Genomic DNA, 18,996 nt, shown 5'->3' with positions numbered 1-18,996 from the left:
ATCCAATTGGCTGCAGTGCTGCTTAGTCACAATGCACATCAGACCATCTGGTGACTCCGTCTCCTCCAAGGGTAGCCCACAAGGACCATCTGCTTCAATGCTCTGTACGTTCGGCTGAAGGAGGCAGAGGTTGAGGCTGACCACACACCAAACAAGTCATTCCCTCCTGCCTTTACACCAACCGAAGAAATCCTGAAATGCACTCGAATTTAGCTGCTCCCATCCTGCAGAACCTGCTTTGCATTCTCAGTGAACACATCGTGATATTCAGAATGCAAATTAAACTTTATGGGTGTCATAACCTTGGCCATTTATTGCAGCAGATTCCGTAATTGCCTGATGCTGCTAATACAGCCAAGACTATGTTGGCGTTTTTTTTTTTTAAACTTTTGCAGATAGAGCCGCCATGTTGATTAAGCAATCCTGGTGCTTCTTTGCACTATTTCTTAGGTTGAGGTATTAGCTAAGATCCTTTTGCATATAAGTAGCCAGAGTCAGTCTCAGCTAGAGATGGGCAGTAAAATTGACAACAAAATATATTAGTATGCTCAAGTCCAAGTAGCACTTATGAAATAAGTACAGTTAACATTCTAAAGGAAAATAGGTTTGCACAAAAATACAAGGAGAGCTAGGAAAAAAAAAAAGTCAGTTTAAGACCAACTGGTGGTTAGGGCACTGGGGTGGCTCGATTGGTTAGGCATCCGATTCTTGGTTTCGGTTCACGTCATGATCTCACAGTTCATGAGTTCGAGCCCCACATCAGGCTTGGTGTGGAGCCTGCTTGGGATTCCCTCTCTCCCTCTCTCTCTCTCTCTCTGCCCCTCTCTTGCTCACTTTCTCTGTCTCTCTCTCAAAAACAAATAAATAAACTTAAATTTTTTTTTAAAGACCAACTGGTGGCTATAAATAATACCAGATGGTAAAAGTTGGTTCTTTGAATTATTTGAACCACAAGGCATCTACAGTTTGCACTAATTTGGAAGAAAAATCACCCAGCATTAGAATTATCACCAAAGAAGAATTAAGAAAGCCAGGGGTATTAGGACTTAGGTGACACTTGTGTGTCAATCAGAAAAAGGTCTCCATTCCTCTAGACCGGTAAAGCTAGCCCTGTCCAGGCATATTCCATTGTCATCTTGAGCCCTGGGGGAGTCATCACCAAATAAAATGTCCCAGGACAACAAATCACTCCTTCTATTTTAATGACACAGTGATACAAGGAGGTGCCTGATTTGGGAATGGAAATACAGTGTTACTGGAAGGTCCTGGGGGATGGACTTCCCCGAGGAAGGCAGCAGGCAGTGACTTGGATGGAGTTAAAGGAGGAGTTTGAGGATTTGACCAAAAACTGAACTCCATGTGTTTTGGGATGTTCTGGATTACAGGAGAACTCTTCGACCTTCCCTGTCCCAGGGACTGCCAGTATAAATAAATTGGAGTTTGGTTCATGGTCTTTTGCCTCTTCCACCCGATGCCATGGATATGACAACTGGCTCTTAAGCCAGGACCACAGTAGGGCTCATTCCTTCGGCAGTGCTAAGGGGCAGCGGTCTCAGATGTGCTTCCTCCTTGTTACTCATGAGGCAGGGAAAAGAAGTGAACGTATTGTATAGATGTGGGAGGCTAAGCAATCAATACAACCAAGATGCCCCCAGAGCAGCATAGAGGACTGCATCAAAGGCCCAGTGCTCACCTCTCCCTGTGGCATGAGTACTGGTCATTCCTCTCCCTGAAGACGCAGAGTCAATCCCCCTGCCTTTGCGACTGTGCTCAGCTAAGTAAGTTGTTTTGGACAAATAGAATGAGATGGAAATCACAGTGTGCAAATTCCAAGCCTGCTCTTTGGAAAACCTTGCATGTTTCTGCTTGTTCTCTTGTGCTCCTGCCATGAGAAGAACATGCCTCAGCTAGGTCTCTGCCCTGTGAGTGGGTGACAGACATGGAATAGAGTTGTCCCAGTTAAAATCAGAGCCCCCAGACAGTCCCATGATGCATGACAGACAACTACTAAATGTGTGCATTATACTAATAAATGCTCATTGGTGTGAGCCACAGAACTTTGGGGAAATTTGCTACATACCTAGAGCTAAGTGATGTCACAGGAATTAGGCAGAGGCTGAGTCCCAGCATTCAAGTTGATAGACCTTTTCTACAAACACTTTCCTTTAACCTGCAGCAACTCCTCCTTTCTGCTTCTGTTTCCAGTTCTAAACTCCTGAGAGGGACAAATAGCTGGGGAGGATGGAGTACACCCTCAGAGAAGATAGTTTTCTTTGTGTTCAGGGGCCAGAAAACCTTTCCAAAATGTCTGCCACCGTGGGGCCATCTTCCCAGGCCAAACACTGTGAGTGATTCCTCCTTCCACCTGTATCTCCATGCACTGCAGACTGTTAAACATCTCACCCCATTCCAGATCCAAAGTCATCAATCAAGAAGAGTAAATGGTAGTAAGAACAAAGCACTATCGGGGCGCCTGGGTGGCTCAGTCAGTTAAGCATCCGACTTCAGCTCAGGTCATAATCTCACGGTTCACGAGTTCTAACCCATGTCAGGCTCTGTGCTGACAGCTCAGAGCCTGGAGCCTGCTTCAGATTCTGTGTCTCCCTCTCTATCCATCTCCACCCCACCCCCCCGCCACTTCAGGCTCTGTCTCTCAAAAATGAATAAAGTTTTTTTTTTTTAATGAATAAAGTTTAAAAAAGCATTTAAAAGGTTGTTTCCCTGGACAAGCTGGGACTGGTCCTTTGTACCCCGAAAGGTAGCTGTTCTGTGTCCTTTGGATGCCCCACATGGCTTATGGAGACTTGAGCCTGTGACAGGCTTCATTTGAAAGCCTTATCATAGCCTTTAAAATCCAAGTAAACTACTTTCATAAAGTCCTGTGAAATAGGGATGCCATTTTTGTTTACTCTTTTCAAGAATTTAATAGCTAGAATGATTTTCCCTTCCAGAAAAGGTTGTGTTTACCTGTTTATTTTTTTCCCACATTGTAGTATGAGGTCTTGAAATAATATCTAAAAAACATCTTTTCTGGAGCTTAGGGGTAAAACTCACTATTCTATCATTTGAGGGACCATTTTATTCTCTTTTCAGAATACAGAATTAATTTTGGTCTCTTGGCCACTTTAAATAACCACATTTTCTTTTTTCTAAGGTTTTTTAAAAATGTTTATTTAATTTTGAGAGAGAGAGAGACAGAGAGAGAGAATGAGAGGGGGAGAGGCAGAGGGGGGGACAGAGTATCCAAAGCAGGCTCTTCACTGACAGCAGAGAGCCCAATGTGGGGCTCCAAGCTCACACAATATGAAATCATGATCTGAGCCACAGTCAGATTCTTAACCAACTGACCCACCCAGGTGCCCCCCATTTTCTTTTTTTATGAGAATAAATGAGTATTTCCAACTTTGAGTTCCCTGCATTCACGTTTTAACTTTGTCTTAATAGGTTTGAGACCAAAAGAAATTTTGACTGTTCATTTAAAAAAAATTAAGGACTTAACATTAAAAAAAAAACAAACCAAATAATTGAAAAATGGACACAAAAAAGTGCACCATAAAAAAAGAGGCATGATAAATGGAGCTTCCTTCATATCAGATTTTCATTTATTCTACTACAAACTGGAAAGAAAATACTTAGACTTACCTAACTTAAGCCATTCAGCCAGTAACTCTTGAAAAGCTGTGCCACTTTTCTCACAATGTCTTCTCTGTAACCCGCCTCCTGTTTTGGGGACATATAGCAACTCTTCTAAAAACATATGAACTAGGGCGCCTGGGTGGTTCAGAAGGCTAGGTGTAGACTTCAGCTCAGGTCATGATGTCACAGTTTGTGAGTTGGAGCCACATGTAGGGCTCAGCCCTGACAGCTCAGAGCCTGGAGCCTGCTTCAGATTCTGTGTCTCCCTCTCTCTCTCTCTGCCCCTCCCCTGCTTGTGTTCTCTCTCTCCCTTTCTCTCAAAAATAAATACATAAACATTTGAAAAAACATGAATAAATATGCTATAAGGAGTGATAATGCAACTTTGTCATTAAAATCTTTTTTAATGTTTATTTTTGAGAGAGAGACAGAGACAGAGACAGAGAGACAGAGCAAGAGTGGGGAAGGGACAGAGAGAGAGGAGACACAGAATCCAAAGCAGGCTCCAGGCTCTGAGCAGTCAGCACAGAGCCCAACGGGGCTTGAACCCACAAACCATGAGATCATGACCTGAACCAAAGTCAGATACTTAACCAACAGCCATCCAGGCACCCTATCAACTTGATCATTTTAGACAAAGACATGCCAACCAATTTGCTAAACAGTTTCAGCTCTTTACTTGGCTCCAAAGGTGTTTTTCTGTTTTGCAATTGTATTTATTTTTAAAGACTTTATTTTTAAGTAATCTCTACACCCAGGGTGGGGCTCGAACTTACAACCCCGAGATCAAGAGTCACATGCTCTACCGACTGAGCCAGCCAGGTCCCTCTATAAATTTATTTTTAAGTTTAATTTGACTTCAAGATAACCATGAGTTCCTAAAAGCTTGAAAACTCATTGAAAGCCAGGGCACAGAAAGAACACATGTTCCAAAAATAACTTCCTCATCACATTCCCCCACCAAAATGAGTGGGAAAAGGCACCGATGTGCCATTTTAACCCAGGGACAGGCCCAGCAGTCACTGGGAAAGCTCATCAATAGATGACAAGTCAGCAGTGTTGGCACTTATGTTTTAGGCAACGGTTAGCCATGAACGCCAATGAACTCTGCAAATGGCTGCAGAGCATGAAACTCAAACGTGCACTTACGAAGCAGATAGGGCTGGGCACAGCCGTCCTGCATCTCTCTAGCCTCAGGCATTAGTATGGCTGGTAGTCACCATGACTTCAAAGAGTAAGAGAAGAAATGTAGACTGGTCAAATCACAAACGCTGGGCTATGGAGCAAGACAGTATGTGTCGTGTGGAAGGCCACAGTTCCAGAGCCTGGCTGAATCGGAACCCCCGCTTGGCTACCAGACTGGGCAAGTTACAGAAGGTTTTTGTGTGTCAGTTTTCTCATCTGTAGAACAGGAACAGTAGCAATGCCCATCTCACTGAGTGGCTATGAGGATTAAATGTGTTATTTCAAGCCTCTGCACAGACCACGGTGCCAGGAACATAATAAGCGTCGAGTGAAGTCAACTATCATTCACGTAAAGGAAAGTGGAGTGTCAAAGCAAATACACACCAAGTCTGATTTTTAAACTCTCGATAATTAAGGCCTTCAAAATGCCATTTACACCCATCACAAATTTTCTTTCTCTTGAAAAAAACATTCAATTGAAAAAAAAAAAAAACAAACCACAAATTCAAGGGCGCCTGGGTAGCTCAGTCGGTTAAGCTCTCCATTTCAGTTCAGGTCACGATCTCATTGTTCATGAGTTTGAGCCCTACTTCGGGCTCTGAAATGAAAGTGTGGAGCCTGCTTGGGATTCTCTTTCTCTCCCTCTCTCTCTGCTCCTCCCCTACTCATGCTCTCTATAAATTAAAAATAAATTAATTAAAATAAATAAAATTAATTAATTAAAATAAATAAATTTTTTAAGAACTCACTTAGCTTTTCTTGATTCTCCACCATAAACTTCCCATGGTTGTTACTCTGAAATAAAACAGAATGAGTGTCAGACTAGTAGATGCTGTCTGTGTGTCTCCTATCACCTTGTTACCATCAGCCTGATCATCTCAGTCCATTCTAATGTGCACAGCAGGCCAGAGGCCTGGGGAATTACCATCCTTCAGAAGAAGCCCTTAACCAGTGGGAACGGGTGTATAAATACCCCGGGTTCCTCACCCCCTGGGTGGGATAGCTCTGAGGCATGTGCCCTATGCTGGCTCCCAGGGTTCCCCAGCAGGACTGAGCTCCAGTTGCCCGTGGGGGTAGCTTGCTGACAACACAGCTTCGGTGACCTCTTACCTTCCCTGTGTCACTTCCCCACCTTCCTACTATACTGTTTTGTCTGGCACAAATGATCTGTGTTAGCTATCCCAAATAAACCACTTGAGCCCAAGTCTTATCTGATTCTGGGGGAAACTCCAACTAAGACAACCAGCAATACAAACACACAATCTACAAAAATGTGTTTTAAAACATATTTGTCCTGAAATAAAAAAAAAATTATTGGGGCACCTGGGTGGCTCAGTCAGCTGAGCACCAGACTCTTGATTTTGGCTCAGGTCATAATCTCATGGTTCATTAGATCAAGTCCCACGTTGGCCTCTGCGCTGAGTGTGGAGCCTGCTTAAGGTTTTCTCTCTCTCTCTCTCTCTCTCTCCCTCTCTCTCTCTCTCTCTCTCTCTCTCTCCCCCTCTTCCCCTTTCCCCCGCATGCATGCACTCAATTTCTCTCTTTTTCTCAAAAAACAATATATATATTAACGCACACCAAGCAAATTTCTCAAGAAATTCCAACTTATTCGTAGAATTTGTTTTGAGCTTTAGATATTTAATGGTTTCTGAAGAACTTTTTATTTCTTTTTAAAAACCTTTGGCTCACAAATGCTATCACACAGTGAACATTTCTTTTCTTTATTTCAATCTCATTTGAGACTGAGAGAACAGCTTTGACCTTGTTTAGAGTCACTTGAACTCTGTGGGCTCCAAGCTAACTTTTTCTCTCACACCCCAAGCTCCATTTACTGCCAACAAAACATGACTTTCTGGTTCAAATAAAAATACCTTTGAAAAGCCTTATAAAAAGGTTCATAAGATGTGTTGGTGTTTCAAATGGATCTGAGATGTATAAATGAATCAGGAACACAGATTAAGTTTCCTTTGAAATATAGTTTCCAAAAGAAAGGAGTCCTTGGGAGAAAATATTTATGAGGATTTACTGCTTTGTTTTGTTTGTTTGCTTGTTGTTTTACTTAAAACAGTTAAAGGAGTGCTGAAAATTTCTCTTCAGTAAAATTACCCTTGAATTATCTTTAAATTTCTTTTTTTAATGTTTATTTTTGAAAGAGACAGAGACACAGTGTGAGCAGGGGATGGGCAGAGAGACAGAGAGAGGGAGACACAGAATCCGAAGCAGGCTCCAGGCTCTGAGCCGTCAGCACAGAGCCCAATGCAGGGCTCGAACCCACGGACCGTGAGATCATGACTTGAGCTGAAGTCAGACTCTCAACTGACTGAACCACTCAGGCGTCCCTGCTTTGAATTATCTTTAAATTGTTATTTAGAGACAACCATTTCTCTGGAGAATAAATATTTAAAGTTCTTGCTACTTAGAGAACCAAATTCTTGAGTTTCTGTCAATCCAGAAAAATTGTTTTAATGTTCTTAAATCAAATGTCTTTAAGGATTATGCATTTAACACAAACAGATTTCAGCATATGTTTACATTTATGCCAAATTTATAAGGTCATTGGTATTACAGTTCATAAAAAAATCATTTGAAAGAAAGATTGAACTTTCTTTACTTTTAAAATTCATTTGCTTGCTTTCCATTGAAGTTAATGATTTTGGTAAATCATTATCATATGCAAGTGTCTCTATATTTTAAACACTTCATATTAATTAAATATGCACCAAAGAGAGATTTTTTTAAAAATTTGTTTTTAATGTTTATTTTTGAGAGAGAGACAGAGTGTGAGCAGGGGAGGGGCAGAGAGAGACGGAGACAGAGAATCTGAAGCAGGCTCCAGGCTCTGAGCTGTCAGCAAAGAGCCCATTGTGGGGCTCGAACCCACGAACCGTGAGATCATGATGTGAGCCGAAGTTGGACTTTTAACCGAGCCACCCAGGCACCCCACAGAGAGATTTTGTTAAAAATTCCTTTGCCTATGCACAACTAGGCTAATAAAAAAATTCTGTAGAGATTTAAAGAACTCGCTTTCATAACCTATGAGATACAGTAAACACATTTAGAACTGAGAAAAAATTCATTATAAATGATACTACATATGCCTGGTCCTCAAGTATTTTAAATTAATTTGCTTTGATAAAAATGTACAGCAGTAGGTTTCTGGGTAAAGTATTTATTAAGTGCATTGCCTTTTGGTTATTTGTAATATTTTGCCTCGTAATTTGAATAGCCTCTTATTTAAGAAGAAAAACACGTACAGTAATTTTTTTTCAGTACTAATCTTTTTTCTTTAAATAACATACTGTTATTCCTTCCCACAAACAAATCCTAGTCTTTAAATAGTTGTCCTTTCTCCTTTCTAGTTATATCTCAGTGGCAATCTCTCTATTCTTTTCCCCCTGCACGCGCGCGCACACACACACACACACACGTGCACATGCTCCAGTATTTCTGTCTTTGCATCTATTTCTGTGTCTCTTTCTGGCTTCCTTTCTGATTCTTTCCTTCTACCCTACTCCCTGCCTTCCCCTATGTCTCCCTCTCTATGAAATCTACTCTAAAGAATTAAAACACAAATAAAATAATTCATTAATTTGCCAAGATTATGTTTATGAAACAGAGCAAGCAAGAAAGAAAATCAGTCACCTTTGTATCAAGAGAACAGCGATTGCTGCCATAGAAGAATGTGCAGGAGCTCTTGTTTACATGATAATTTAAAATGTTGAATGTGAGTTTAAGTTCTGCATTATGCCTCTCAGAGGGGTGTTTACCTATTAAAGATAAACTTGTTTATCTGAGGTGAAATGCAAGATTAAAAAATTCAGATGTCTATGAAATACAAACACAATTTCATTTATTTATGATCACGAACATGCTGTAATCAAAGCAGAACTCATTATTCAGTGATCATTCGATTCATTGTGACATGTGTTTCCTCCAGCAAGAGAGGGAAAGGAGGTGAAACTTGCAGCAGAGAATGACAGAACATTTAGGAAACAGAGTTTTATTTGTTCTTCTGTTGGGAGAGCTAATTACTCATCGATTTGAGACCTAATGTCTTGATGAACATATATTGATTGAGCCTGATTATTTCCTGCAATGTCAGAAACATTCACACATATTTGTGTTACTACCAAAGCTATGTAATTTATTGGTGGGCACTAATGGCTTTAATGAAGTCAGAAAGCTTCAAGTGCAGAAGTAATGAAAGGAAGATTGCAATCAGTGAATTGTCTAATTCTTCATTCCGGCTACAAATATTAGCCTATTTTGACTCATTAGCTGTGTTCCTGTTTATATCATGATTCATTTACATAAAAAGGTCTGTTTAAATCACACCAGTATCTGGTGCCCTGTTCAAATTCAGAAAACCAAGGGAAAGTGGGGTCCGAGCCCCTGAGACAGATTTAAATGTGTAGTTGGACTGGCGAGAAATACAACAAGCTAACTCGTGAAATCGGCAACAAATGGCGGCCTCAGCCTTAGCCGTGTTGGCCCAGTTGAATGTGCCACATTCTTCCAGTCTCATGGCCTTTGAACTGGCCATTTCCTCTGCCTGGGATGCTCCTTCACAGGTACATGCACAGTTCTCTGCTCAAATGTCTTGACAGACATTTGATATGACATTTGATATCAGACGTCATGCCTTCCTGACACCCAATATCAAATATATAAAGTAGCATGCCCATCTTTTATTGTTGTTCTGAGCTTCATATCTTCACTGACCTGGTCCATATTTATATTTTCAATGATTATATATGTCTTATCCACTAGCATTTACTTAGTTCTTTTTTGTTTACTGCTTTCCTAGAAGAGTGTCTGGTGGGCATTAAATATTTGTTGATTTGACTAGAAGGTAATTGTGAAGTATTAACATCATTTATTTTGGCTAATATCCCAATATCATGCAGGTCACTATGAGAAATGAAAGATATGATTCTTTTTTTAAAGATGCTTATAATCTATTTGTTGGTAAAAGCCTGTCACACATTATATTAGTTATCTGTTGCTGTGTAACAAATTACCCCAGAACATTAGTAACTTCAAACAATGAACATTTATTATCACACACAGTTTCTGTGCATCAGGAATTGAGGAGTGCTTAGCTGGGTGTTTCTGGCTCAAGAGTGTCTCATGGGGTTGCAGTCAAGATACTGGCCTGGGCTGTAGTCATCTGAAGGCCTGACTGGTGCCAGAGCATCACTTCCAGAAGAGCTTAGTCAGGTGGCTGTCAAGTTAGTGCTGATGTTGGCAGAAGGCTTCAGTTCCACCACGTGGACCTCTTTTAAGGCTGCTTGAGTGTCCTCATGACGTGCGGTTGACTACTTCTGGATGAGTGATCCAAAAAGAGAATAAAGTGGAAGCCACAATGTCTTTTATGACCCAGGCTTGGAGGTCAGAGTCTGTCATGTTTGAGATATTTTGATGGTTACACAGGCGAACCCTGTTCAGTGTGGAAGGAGCCAAACAAGAGTGTGAACACCAGGTGAGAATCGTCTTAGAGACTGGCTACCACACATGAAATAAATAATGGCATACACATGCCCATGTGTAATTAAGTGCTACATGGTAAAAACATTCAAGATTCAATTAATTTTGAGAATCTAGACTTATATAATTAGAAAGGCTAAGTTGGATGGCAAATTTAACCCTCATTTGGGCAAGGGTGTTTAAACATTTATAAACAATATTTATTAAGGCCCTGTTTTCTGTGCTAGGACCACAGATTATGAATAAAGCCCAGACCCTGGGAAGGGAGTACTCATAGTCCATTGTGTGGAAGGTCATAATTTTGGAGCAATAATCATTTTGAATGAATTTAAATACATTTTGCAGGGCAAGAATTATCATCCAAAACCAGTTTTTCTCTGGGCACTAAAAATAAAAATTACAGATACACAAAATAAGCACATATGTGGATGGAAAATAAAAGTCTTCATGTTCTCATTATAAGCAATTTCAATTTAATACAAGAAAGGTGGATTTTAGGAATCATCACCTAAGTAATCTAACATCAAAAACTCACCAATCGTGATTATAATACACCAGCAGAAGCCATGTGACTACCTTAATAGAAGTATTCAGTGAAAACTGGTCTATTCTCTCAAGCACCTCGATTTCCCTACTCCTCCCAAATTGGAATGCAACTTCCTAGATTTTTAATTTTATCAGCCGACCAAAACATTTTCCAGACCAATGACTCTGCCCTAGTATTTGTCACAATGATTGACCAAAAGGACATCTAATGTCTAAATCAAGTGACCATTGTTTCTTTTCACATTTGCCCATTACCTGGTTTATTATTCTTATCTCAGTCACCTTTCAGCCTGAGTCTATGGCCTATGTTAATGCTAGTCTTCAGCCTTCTCTAAGGAATTAGAAAAGAAAAAAACAAAAACCTACCATCTCATAGTCATTTAGTCGATGTTCTTTAAGACAGAGATTAACCCAACGCACTGTTTTAAGTAACATAAAATTCAAGTAGAAACCAAACCCCAGTCTAGCAGAGAAATAGACACACACCTCTGGTGGAAGATAATAGATGATAGCCACAAAAAGCCTTGCAACTGTGTAGACACTCTGACTTATTAATTCCTCTTCTAGAAAAGAGTTGAAAGAAAAGGTACACAAAGATAAAATGATAAGGATGTTCATGACAGAGTGGTTTATAATTGTATAATTAAAAATCTGGAGGGGCACCTGGATGGCTCAGTCAGTTAAGCGTCCGACTTTGGCTCAAGTCATGATCTTGAGGTTTGTGACTTTGAGCCCCATGTCGGGCTCTGTGCTGACTCTCAGAGCCTGGAGCCTGCTTCGGATTCTGCATCTCCCTCTCTCCCTGCACCTCCCCCACTCATGCTCATTCTCTCTCTCTCTCTCTCTCTCAAAATAATAAACATTAAAAAAATTTTTTTAATTAGAAAAAAAGAAAAGAAAATGTGAAAACAAATTAAACATCCATCAAGAGAGTATTTTGTTGTATGGATAAAAATACAATGCAATCCTTAAAAATCATGCTGTAGAACAGTATCTCATGGCATGGGACTACATTCACAATATATGGTTAAGAGAAAAAGGCTATGGAAATAACTATGTGGTTGTTGCTCCTTATGTGCATTTAAGAGTACATATTTATTTGGAAATAAGATTGTAAGAAATTTTTAAATGTCACCAGTGATTTATCTGTAGTTGGTGGAATTGCAGGTGATTTGGATTTTCTTATTGGAATTTTCTCTTACTCTTGTTCCTCTGCTATCTCCAGGACAACATGCCTGGGCTAGCGTGTTGCAAGATGACAGGTGGTGCATAAAGCAGAGCTTAGTTGCCCCATTTCCCCATCTAAGACTGTTAGCTGGTCCTCGATAGGTAAGTGAGCCCACCTAGTATGAGCCACAGAAGAACCACACCTGAGTAGACCCACAGCTGCCCACAGACAGACAAGTGAGATCACCTGAAAGTAGCCAAATTGGCTGAACTTTTCAGGCTCCTAAGCTAAGAGACGTGCTTTGTTGTTTGCCATTGGCATTTTGTGGTCACCTACTACCCTGCATCACTGTCGTGACAGATAACGGATAGAGCTAGAGCTTGTCAGGGTTTGGGGAACTGGAATCAAAAAGCAACAACCACCTGAGATTCAGTCCAAAGGTGCTTGAGTATAGAGCTTGTTAGAAAACATGTTTGAACAGGCTAGACCGGCAGAAAGTTCAACATCAATCTAAAAATAGAACTGCTGTTCTCACATGTGCGAGGCACTGTGCTATGGTCTGGGTGGGTCACAAGTGGAAGGACATGTAGGCCCTACCTCCTGGAGCTCACAACCGCAATAGCGGGAATTTCCGGACCCAGATGCTGCTCTCAGAGAGTTAGCAGCAACTGTATTAGTACACTACAGCACCAAAGAGCTTCAATTTGCTGAAGTTGGTTAAAAATGCATTAGCTCTTCTCCAACATGATTCTGAAAGCACAGTAAAATCAAAAAGTCTGTTCAGCTGCCCGATGAACTTGAAGTAATGAGGTCTATAAGCTGACTTGAACAGAAGAAAATGATATTAAGCTTTCATGGAGGACAAATGAAAGTATCTACCTGTAACCTTGCTGACAGCCAGAGACCCTTTGCCATTTAAAACTCTGCTGCTGTGGTGCATTATTCCCAGGCAGCTGAGAGTTTAATAAGACTTCGCAGAGACACCTAACCTTCCGGTCCCCGGCTGCCTGCTGGCAACCCTAAGGCACTCACTGTGGAAGCTGACAATCCAAGCTAACATCAGGGCACGGATTTCCTCAGACACAGGGGCACAGGTTGGCATAGCAATGTCTGCCTGCTGCCCCTCCGTGCATGCAAATCGCACAATGGTCTGGTTCCAAGCTGGTCATGGTGCCCAGCACCCTGGGTGTTTGATCTTGGAGATTGTGGTGGTCACCACTCTTCATCATTGCACTAACCTGGCTCCCCTGCTGAATGAAGAGCTGCCATTTAGTGTGATATACAAGGCTTTCCTTGAGCAAAGCCCAACCTGCCTGGTCCAGCCTTAACTCCCAATATTCTTCGTATCACACCCTCCACCCCCTGCACTCTGGTTACTCGGCTTAGGTATTTGCTGTTCCTGCTTTTCCCACCTTTGTGCTTTGTTCAGACTGTGACTTTCATCGTCTCCAGCCAGCCCACTCTTCCACCTTCCAATTCTGGCTTTGCTTCACGGGTCTCTCCCCAACTAGACTGTAAAAACAGTAGTGATACTTACATAACATGCAATGTGCCAGGAACTTTGCTAGGCACCTTGCCCATCTTAACTCATTTTATTCTGTTCAACAACTCTAGGAGATGAGTGTTATTACTATTATTATCATCACCATCATCCCAATTCTCAGATGAAGAAAGTGAGGCTAAAGCAAACTGCTCAAAGTCAGAATCAGCTCCACAGGTTTGGAGATCATGTGTGTCTTGTTCACTGTTGTATTACTAGCGCTTCGCATGAAACCTGGCCCATAGTATTGAGTGAAGGAATGAATAAAATGCCACCATGAAGCTGTGTCTGCAGTCAGAATTAATCTTCCACAGGTCTACTCCAGTACTTAACACGTAAGTACCTAACACATAACCTCGTAAGGTTGGACCCCCATTTCCAAATAATCTGCACTTTCACACTTCTCTGTACATCCACACCCTAACCCTCCTTTGCTTGGAAGAAGTCAGGCTTTCATAGATCAGGTAGTTTCCAGCTCTGGTGTTGCCTGAGAGCAGCTGCTGCTGAGAGATGAAATTACGAGTCCATGGGGGAGGTGGAAGAAAGACCGTTGGCGGTAGTTGGAGGCTGTGTGGCCAGTCCTCTACCCTGAAGAAGCACAAGGCTGCTCCCCTCTGCAGTGAAAGGGCTCCAAGAGCTTGCTGGCGCATTTAGAACTCCTATCCAAGAGGAGTGCCCCTTGCCAACCTCCCCTTCTGTGCCTCCCACACTTTGGCTTCATCACCGTAGCAGGGGAAGTTATGGAGGTCACGGAGGAACAGGGGGCGATGGATTGCAGCCAGGAGACTCAACAGGAAGTGGAGAGCATAAATGATGGTGATCCCATAGAGGACCTGGGGTCTGATCCAATTGTATTGGTAAAAGCACTGAGTCCCCTTAGGTCAAGACCTTATGGGGTTTAAAGATCAGGTGTCATTGTCATTGGCCCTCTCCGCAATTCAAGAGGAACCAAAGCAGGGCTTGAGTGGGGAGCCCTAGTTCTGGCTTAACTCCCTCCATGAATAGCTGTTGGCAGCTGAGGGCTAAAGCTGTCTGTAGACGTCAGACTCTGTAGGGTGGTTTCTCACTTCTGGCAGGGGGCACCTGAGACTGAAGGAATCGTATTAAAGGATTTTGTAATTATTGACTCTCAGCTATCTAGAAAGAGAACTCCCTTCTGCTTTTAGACATTCCATCTTCAAATGCATTTTCTGCTTTGTGGAGCACCTATATTTATTTACATTCTTCCATCACTAGATTGTAAGCTCCAGAAGAGAGGAGCATGACCATACTCATATTTCTCTTCTGCCTGCTCCTTTCCCTCTGCAAACTGCAAGAGGCTTGTTGTACAAAATTTTAAATCTATGTAATTTAATTGTATGTCATAATAAGCAAGTGTCATTGCCAAAATAGACTAACTCTGGCCATATATTTTGGTGAGCTTTCTGGCTTTCAAAAGGTCTTTGGAGCCAGGGCCTAAATTCCAACTTGCTGGAGGAGGGCATGCTGAAATACAACCCGTGCTCCCTGTGAAAGGCATCCATACGTTTATTGGAAAGCATCTAAAATGCCACAGAATCTGCCACTACTCATCAATACTGAGACTCCCCCCACCCCTTTTCTTTTTTAACAGAATGAAGAAAACAAGGTGATTTAAAGCCATAGCTAAAATTCAACAGTGAGGGGTGCCTGGGTGGCTCAGTCGATTAAGGGTCCGACTTCAGCTCAGGTCATGATCTTGAGGTTCGTGAGTTCAAGCCCTGTGTCGGGCTCTGTGCTGACAGCTCAGAGCCTGGAGCCTGCTTCGGATTCTGTGTCTCCCTCACTCTCTGCCCCTCCCCTGCTCATGCTCTGTCTCTCTCTCCTTCAAAAATAAATAAACATTAAAAAAAGTTAAATTTAACAGTGAGATAGATGTCCCTTAAAAGACAGACATTGCTGTTAACACGCCCATCAGAGAGAGGGTCACATGCCGCCAGTGATGGTTTCCAAAACTTAATTTAAAAAAAGAGAAAAAAAAATTCTGATATTGATGACGGTAGATGGAGAGATACAAGAGTAAGACAAGTGATCATTTCAAATGCATAATTACATTTTATCTCAGTAATAATTAATTGCAGTGTACTTAAGCACATACTCAGTTTCCTTCAGAAAGAATAAATAGAAGATAAAGTTGATTTACAGAGCATTTTCACATAAAATCTCATTTATTCCTCACAACAATGCTTTTGTTTAGATAGTTCCATCCTCATTTTACATAGGAGGAAACTAGATGATCATTCCACCACCCACCTAGTAACCACATCATTAAACAATATAGACAGTTATAAAGGGAATGGGATCTGAACAAACAGAAATGTACTCAAATTCTGGCCTTTCCATTTATTGGTCATGTGACTTAGGCAAGTTGGTAAAATCTGAACCCAAAACTAGATTTAGCAACTTAAAATCCTTTGATACAATACCAAAAGGGTAAGGAAGACTTGGAAGACTTGAGGAACAGAAAGGGGATGGAAACATATGCACACTTTTTTTTTCTTTTTTGGCCAAATGAGACATTTCACCATTATGGGCCTATCTACCTTTTGTAATTATTATAGAGTCTAAAAATACCTAAAAAAGAAGTGACCTACTCTTATGAACCCTTAGTGATATTTTGGTGGTGCTGGTATCCTATTAACTTATAATATCTCTATATATGCTGCCTCCGTGATAAAGCAACCTGAGGCTGGGCAGGGAATGGGCTAAGCCCCATCAGTTGAAGAGCCCATCTGGGCCTGATCCAAAAAAAAAAGCTGGAAGGGTCACTGGGCAGGCGTTGGGCTAGCACGCTGGGTCCAACCCAGGAGACAGGGCTATTTTGATAGAAGCTCCACCCTAAGGAGAAAACAACCCATGGGTCAGATACAGCTGGACAGCTGCCACAGCTGGAAAGCTGCCACCACACCCGACCTGTGAAACTGTTGCTGGAACCAAGAAATCAAGTATATAAGTTAACTACTGCCACAAAAATGCTGTGTAACAAACAACCCCAAAACTCAGTAGCTAAAAACAATAATACTGTATTCTATTCTGGACCTGCAGCTCTGCTTCATTCTGCAAGTCTCTGGGTCTGGGTCTTCTCCCGGGACTTTCATCCTCCCTGAATTAGAGGGCTTGTCGCGGCATGTTCTTTTCAAGACAATGGCAGAGGTACAAGAGGTAAAGAAGAAACACCAAAAGCCTCTTAAGGCCTTGACTATGAATTGGCCCCATCACTTCAGCTCTATTTCATTGATCAAAGCAGGAGGCCAAGTGCAAAGTCACAAGGCCCGGTAGTAGTACACTCTGTCTGTGATAGAGCCATGATAATTATACAATGCAGGGAGATACAAAGAACTTGGATCAGGAACTCAATCAATGACTGTCCACCTGCTTGGCTACATTATTCACATCTCTCCAATATGAAAACAGCCCATCCCCATCAAAGGACACCACAAGTCTCACCCAATCATGTATCAGGCTCAACATTTAGGACTTCATGATTTACATCTGGTCCAGATATGAATTGGACCTATAAACTGAGAAGACAAATCACAGGCCCCATCCCCTTTCCACACCCACACAATATGCATTGGTATAACAGAGACAGGAAAATCACAGTAAACACCTCATTCAAAATGAAGAAACTTGTTCCTTAGTGATTCTGAAATCCTTCTAGGCAAATTAGCCAAGTTTCCCTGCCAAAGGAGGAGGATATGTTTCTTCATCAGACCTTGGTCCTGCTCCCAGGGGAAGGGAAGGTGAGCTGGGGGTGGGGTGGAGTCTGGTAGTGTAGGAGGAGGACCTTTGGTCCATTGTTCTCTACAGCTCCTAGCTCTGTCCTCTGAGACTTCCTTTTCCATCATCTTCCTCATTTGCTTCTGAAGAGGACACTGAAACTTCTACTTCTTTTGGGTGGCTAAGTTTTCCTAGCCTATTTCCTACATAGAAAACTGGGGACTCAGGGGTCTTTTTTCCCCTCTCAAACAGTTTCAGTCTCATTTAGTTCAGGCTATTAGTACTTAAGGTGGTGTCAGTTTTTCTACAACTTAGTGGGTTTTCTATGTATTTGATTCTAGTCCATTCTATGTGTCAAAACCACAGTTATTTTCAAGACAGGCTTTTCTCTCCAGATTTAATTACTAGCTCTTTGGGCATGTCAGGTGGCTGCACTACTATACCTTTCAGCTTTGCAGGAGGTTTAAAAGTCATTTTGTAATAGTTTGTAATGTTATTAGCCACACCCCTGATTGGGTCCTTACCCTGAGGCCATGTTTTCCTGCAAGCCCCCTAGATTTGGTCTTTGTCTCTCTTTCTGTGATTCAACAACCAACCCCTGGACTTGATCACTGTCCCCAGGCTACATTTTAATTTGAGAATCTTTTTCTGGTTGGAGAGGCTGAAGATTAAAAAGTTTTATTTTTTAACCCAGCAACTTCTGGGCTGCTTGCAAACTGCGTTTTATTTTGTTTGGTTCTGAGCATATCTCCTTTCTCATAGTATTTTCCTATATGCATTTAAAAGAAAACAACTCATTCTTTCAGAATTTTTCTTGGAAACAAGTTTCTCCTCTCTCCCCTACCCTTTCATTTGCTGCTCACTACTCTGCAAGCCTATACCATGCAACCACTCAGTGGGTGGGAAAATCCTAATATTTAGATTTGCGTACATAGAATATCCCACTTGGACCTTAACGTCAAATTTGTCTTTACTAAACAACTCTTTCAGAATTCTACTAAGTGACAGCAAGAGTTGGCTCAGCCCTAAAAAAGAACTTAGAATTTTTTAATTGCACTATGTTTAGACCTCTTCTTGGAACCATACAGAGGAAGAAATAATAGAGCAGGATTTGGATATTTCTATTTTGGATTTTCAAAATCTTACCTTTGTCCCTTGGAATGTCCACAGATGCAAATTCTACTGGTCTGGAAGTATCTGGAACAGAACTATACCAATTCTTAACCCCAATAAGTGGTGGAGTTATGGAATGCCAGCTATTTGGTAGAGGCATTAGGTTATAGAATGGTTTCGTTCCATGAAAAGCAATACACAGTTCACTTCAGTTTTCATGAATAAAAGTTTCCTCCAAAAAGAGCTAACTGCCAATTTTTTCCACAAAGCCTCTAGATAGTTTATGATAGTGCTTAGGTCTATTAGTGGACATATTAACTATCTGTGACTCATCACCCTCCACTGCAGAGCCAGGAAATTCAAGGCTGTAGACACTACAGACTTTTGCAAGTGCAAGGGTGCACTCCTCTCTTTATCCCACTGGTGGCAACAAGTCAAAATACGTAGCCTGTCTCCACTAAAGATAGAGCTAAGCTTCTTACCACTGGAAATACCTGCATAAATTCAGCTTCTGCCTGAGGCAAATGGACCAGGACTTCCTAGAATATAGGGCAACAGAGTTGGCTTTGGTGTTTAACTTTCC

General features: G+C 41.5%; 1 protein-coding gene across 1 annotated transcript in view; it reads right to left on the bottom strand.

Annotated features, from left to right (window-relative positions):
- Positions 1 to 9,862: 9,862 nt before the first annotated feature.
- ZCWPW2 (zinc finger CW-type and PWWP domain containing 2) overlaps positions 9,863 to 18,996 on the bottom strand; it is a 149,263-nt gene continuing 140,129 nt past the window's right edge. Inside the window, exon 10 of the mRNA XM_053221552.1 lies at positions 9,863 to 10,261. The gene's annotated coding sequence lies outside the window, so the exon portion shown is untranslated. The remainder of the gene's footprint in view (positions 10,262 to 18,996) is intronic.

Source organism: Acinonyx jubatus, chromosome C2 (assembly GCF_027475565.1).
Source record: "Acinonyx jubatus isolate Ajub_Pintada_27869175 chromosome C2, VMU_Ajub_asm_v1.0, whole genome shotgun sequence".
Lineage (NCBI taxonomy): Eukaryota > Metazoa > Chordata > Mammalia > Carnivora > Felidae > Acinonyx > Acinonyx jubatus.
Note: the sequence above shows the minus strand (reverse complement) of the source record. Positions and strands in the feature narration are given on the sequence as shown.